The sequence below is a fragment of the Felis catus genome, chromosome A1 (assembly GCF_018350175.1).
Source record: "Felis catus isolate Fca126 chromosome A1, F.catus_Fca126_mat1.0, whole genome shotgun sequence".
In the NCBI taxonomy this organism is placed as follows: Eukaryota; Metazoa; Chordata; class Mammalia; order Carnivora; family Felidae; genus Felis; species Felis catus.
The window spans coordinates 38,617,516-38,623,515 of NC_058368.1; positions in this window are offsets into that span (position 1 = coordinate 38,617,516).

The following is a 6,000-nucleotide window of genomic DNA, read 5'->3' on the forward strand; positions in this document are numbered from 1 at the left end:
TGAAATGACCTCAAATGCTGATGGAGTAAGACTACCACTGAAACCCAGAATCATTAAACCACTGAAGAATCCCACTTTTTCAACAGAAGTCTGAACCTTGTCCAAACCAAAGAGGTCATTTAGATTCTGCTCTATGTCCTGCTTCGTGTTTTTCCTGAGGAACTGAGACAAACTAAGTATTTGAAAGAGGATATGAAGGGAGACAAAAATGGAAAAAATTATCCATTAATGTCTAATACTACCCAAACACTTGTGTCTCCTTTCATTGGTGTTTTCAATGAATTTATTCTCCATTTGCCCTTACTGTTGGTAATTAGTTTTGTTCTTGGGGAGTTTGGATTTAAGTGCATATATATCCTTCCGTAAACCATTATACTTGTATCCTTAGTAAATCTCTTTGCTGAAACACAAAAATACTGTGGTCCTAGTATCTGAATTATTGACAGAGGTCCCAATGCCTTGCAGATGATTTTTCATTACACTTGTTCCTACAGTTTCTGCCATCTTTTCTTGGTCCATGGGGGAGGACTGTTAGAATCCATATGGAATTCTCAACAGTCCTTTACCTCTGTCTTATTGACCATCTCTGGGGGCTTGGTACTAGAAACAGGAACTCAACCATTCTTCATGTTACTGATTGCAGCACTAAACTTTCTAGAGAGATCAATCTACTTGCAGTTTGCAATTATGGCTGGCATTTTGTATAAGTCCTCTTGGTGACAGAGAATGGAGTAACACTAGTTCAATTCTGAAATGTATTGTTCTTCTGTACTGCTCTCTCCTTGTTAACAAAAAGCACAGTCATTTTTCCATTTCTGAAGGATGTTAGCAAGCTTATAACAATGACTTATTATAGGTATAACCACTGTAGCTCTAAAAGTATCAATTAATGTCAACATTTGTATTTGTAATTTTATAAAATAGTAACGAGATTCAATTTACTTCTTGTCACTTCCAGCCAAGTCACTAATGATCATCATTGTTTTAAAGGATGTGGAAACACCTATTTAGATGACATGGGTCAGTGCCAATAAAGATTTTGATTTCTGGGCACAATACAGATAGAAAAAATAGTATGCCTTGAGTAAAGCAAAAAGCCAGAGTATAAGCAAAACAGGGTCACCTGCTTCTGTCATTTAAATTGACACCCTGTTAGACTTAAGTGACTGCTAGTCACTTATCCACAGCATCACCAGCACAACCAATTCCTCATCAGTATGACCTTAGGAGGGTAGTTAAAACTTTGTCTTTTTATCTCAAATGTTCAAATGCAATATCTTTATAAAACAATGAAGCATACTATTAAACTATAGAGGATTCTCAATAATTAATTCCCCATAAAGACTTCCAAAGGTAAAAATGAATAATTAGCAACAATCATAGTTTTAAAATAATAAGTACACAAATACTCCTTATAGTAGGTATAATCATAAATTCTGTGTAACTTTTAGACATAATTTATGTCCAGATCTCATATCTACCATATAGTCGGTTTCTTGTGCCTTGTATATTTTTATTAGTTTTGTTACTGTTGTTTAAACAAAACATGGCAGTTTCTAACTTAATATCCTTGATCTCTCTTGTCTAAATGTCATTGAAGACCAGATGTTAATTCGGTGAGGAAACAGTAAATGTTGGTTTGGTAATTCAAATGACAAATACCTTCTCCAAGTTTTGTCCTTCCTGCTCACCTGGCATTGCCTGTGTTAATAGTGTACCCTGTATATGCCATTCATTTTGAACAGTATGCTAGCATTTGTTTGCATTACTTTGAGATCCTATAGCAAATGGCATTTGAAAAATGATCTCCCATTTCTCTAAAAAGTATATATTTTTTCTTTTTTTCTTTTTTCCCTCTCATTTCCCATATTTTTGCATTAACTTACCTGTCATTCTTGCCAATTCTTACCTATATACCAGGAGTCAGCAAATATTCATCATAAAAGGGGAGATAGTAAATGTTACAGGTTTTGTAATCTCGTTCATTATTCTTCCTCTACTGATTATTCTTAGAACCATTTAGATATGTAAAAAACGTTCTTAGTTTATGGGACACAGATGTGGTTCACAGGCCATGATTTGCCACACTAAGCCACACGTTCATTTTATACTTGGATTCGTTTTACACACAAACCTAATTATTAGTGCAGTTTGGAAATGAAGACAAAACATAAGGAATAATACAAATATATGTAAAGTTTTACTAATGTACAGTGGAAAGAAATCCTTGCTCTGGATGCCTATTAATAATGATGGTTATTGAGAAGCGGCAAGATGGCGGCTTAGGAGGACGCTGGGCTCACCGCGCGTCCTGCTGATCACTTAGATTCCACCTACACCTGCCTAAATAACCCAGAAAACCGCCAGAGGATTAGCAGAACGGAGTCACTGGAGCCAAACGCAGACGAGAGGCCCACGGAAGAGGGTAGGAAGGGCGGCGAGGCGGTGTGCGCTCCACGGACTGGCGGGAGGGAGCCGGGTCGGAGGGGCGGCTCGCCAGCCAAGCAGAGCCCCCAAGTCTGGCTGGCAAAAGCGGAGGGGCCTGACGGACTGTGTTCCGACAGCAAGCGCGACTTAGCGTCTGGGAGGTCATAAGTTAACAGCTCTGCTCGGAAAGCGGGAAGGCTGGAGGACAAAGGGAGGGAGAGCTGCTGAGCCCCCTGACAACAGAGCTCAGTTTGGTGGGGAACAAAGGCGCTTGCCAGCGCCATCTCCCCCGCCCATCCCCCAGCCCAAATCCCAAAGAGAACCAGTTCCTGCCAGGGAACTTGCTCCTCGCAAACACCCAACTCTGTGCTTCTACTGAGCCAAACCTCCTGCAGCGGATCTGACTCCCTCCCGCTGCCACAGGGCCCCTCCTGAAGAGGATCACCTAAAGAGAAGCAATCTAAGCCTGCCCCTCCTGCCCCTGTGCACCTTGCCTACACACCCCAGCTAATACGCCAGATCCCCAGCATCACAAGCCTGGCAGTGTGCAAGTAGCCCAGACGGGCCACACCACCCCACAGTGAATCCCGCCCCTAGGAGAGGGGAAGAGAAGGCACACACCAGTCTGACTGTGGCCCCAGAGGTGGGCTGGGGGCAGACATCAGGTCTGACTGCGGCCCCGCCCACCAACTCCAGTTATACACCACAGCACAGGGGAAGTGCCCTGCAGGTCCTCACCACGCCAGGGACTATCCAAAATGACCAAGCGGAAGAATTCCCCTCAGAAGGATCTCCAGGAAATAACAACAGCTAATGAGCTGATCAAAAAGGATTTAAATAATATAACAGAAAGTGAATTTAGAATAATAGTCATAAAATTAATCGCTGGGCTTGAAAACAGTATACAGGACAGCAGAGAATCTCTTGCTACAGAGATCAAGGGACTAAGGAACAGTCACGAGGAGCTGAAAAATGCTTTAAACGAAATGCATAACAAAATGGAAACCACCACAGCTCGGCTTGAAGAGGCAGAGGAGAGAATAGGTGAACTAGAAGATAAAGTTATGGAAAAAGAGGAAGCTGAGAAAAAGAGAGATAAAAAAATCCAGGAGTATGAGGGGAAAATTAGAGAACTAAGTGATACACTAAAAAGAAATAATATACGCATAATTGGTATCCCAGAGGAGGAAGAGGGAAAGGTGGTGAAGGGGTACTTGAAGAAATAATAGCTGAGAACTTCCCTGAACTGGGGAAGGAAAAAGGCATTGAAATACAAGAGGCACAGAGAACTCTCTTCAGACGTGACTTGAATCGATCTTCTGCACGACATATCATAGTGAAACTGGCAAAATACAAGGATAAAGAGAAAATTCTGAAAGCAGCAAGGGGTAAACGTGCCCTCACATATAAAGGGAGACCTATAAGACTCGTGACTGATCTTTCTTTTGAAACTTGGCAGGCCAGAAAGAATTGGTACGAGATTTTCAGGGTGCTAGACAGAAAAAATATGCAGCTGAGAATCCTTTATCCAGCAAGTCTGTCATTTAGAATAGAAGGAGAGATAAAGGTCTTCCCAAACAAACAAAAACTGAAGGAATTTGTCACCACTAAACCAGCCCTACAAGAGATCCTAAGGGGGACCCTGTGAGACAAAGTCCCAGAGACATCACTACAAGCATAAAACATACAGACATCACAATGACTCTAAACCCGTATCTTTCTAAAATAACACTGAATGTAAATGGATTAAATGCGCCAACCAAAAGACATAGGGTATCAGAATGGATAAAAAAAACAAGACCCATCTATTTGCTGTCTACAAGAGACTCATTTTAGACCTGAGGACACCTTTAGATTGAGAGTGAGGGGATGGAGAACTATTTATCATGTGACTGGAAGCCAAAAGAAAGCTGGAGTAGCCATACTTATATCAGACAAACTAGACTTTAAATTAAAGGCTGTAACAAGAGATGAAGAGGGACATTATATAATAGTTACAGGGTCTATCCATCAGGAAGAGCTAACAATTATAAATGTCTATGCGCCGAATACCGGAGCCCCCAAATATATAAAACAATTACTCATAAACATAAGCAACCTTATTGATAAGAATGTGGTAATTGCAGGGGACTTTAACACCCCACTTACAGAAATGGACAGATCATCGAGACACATGGTCAATAAAGAAACAAGGGCCCTGAATGAGACATTGGATCAGATGGACTTGACAGATATATTTAGAACTCTGCATCCCAGAGCAACAGAATATACTTTCTTCTCGAGTGCACATGGAACATTCTCCAAGATATCATATACTGGGTCACAAAACAGCCCTTCATAACTATACAAGAATTGAAATTATACCATGCATACTTTCAGACCACAATGCTATGAAGCTTGAAATCAACCACAGAAAAAAGTTTGGAAAACCCCCAAAGGCATGGAGGTTAAAGAACACCCTACTAACGAATGAGTGGGTCAACCAGGCAATTAGAGAAGAAATTAAAAAATATGTGGAAACAAACGAAAATGAAAATACAACAATCCAAACGCTTTGGGACGCAGCGAAGGCAGTCCTGAGAGGAAAATACATTGCAATCCAGGCCTATCTCAAGAAACAAGAAAAATCCCAAATACAAATCTTAACAGCACACCTAAAGGAACTAGAAGCAGAACAGCAAAGGCAGCCTAAACCCAGCAGAAGAAGAGAAATAATAAAGATCAGAGCAGAAATAAACAATATAGAATCTAAAAAAACTGTAGAGCAGATCAACGAAACCAAGAGTTGGTTTTTTGAAAAAATAAACAAAATTGACAAACCTCTAGCCAGGCTTCTCAAAAAGAAAAGGGAGATGACCCAAACAGATAAAATCATGAATGAAAATGGAATGATTACAACCAATCCCTCAGAGATACAAACAATTATCAGGGAATACTATGAAAAATTATATGCCAACAAATTGGACAACCTGGAAGAAATGGACAAATTCCTGAACACCCACACTCTTCCAAAACTCAATCAGGAGGAAATAGAAAGCTTGAACAGACCCATAACCAGCGAAGAAATTGAATCGGGTATCCAAAATCTCCCAACAAATAAGAGTCCAGGACCAGATGGCTTCCCAGGGGAGTTCTACCAGATGTTTAAAGCAGAGATAATACCTATCCTTCTCAAGCTATTCCAAGAAATAGAAAGGGAAGGAAAACTTCCAGACTCATTCTATGAAGCCAGTATTACTTTGATTCCTAAACCAGACAGAGACCCAGTAAAAAAAGAGAACTACAGGCCAATATCCCTGATGAATATGGATGCAAAAATTCTCAGTAAGATACTAGCAAATCGAATTCAACAGCCTATAAAAAGAATTATTCACCATGATCAAGTGGGATTCATTCCTGGGATGCAGGGCTGGTTCAACATTCACAAATCAATCAATGTGATACATCACACTAACAAAAAAAAGAGAAGAACCATATGATCCTGTCAATCGATGCAGAAAAGGCCTTTGACAGAATCCAGCACCCTTTCTTAATAAAAACCCTTGAGAAAGTCGGGATAGAAGGAACATACTT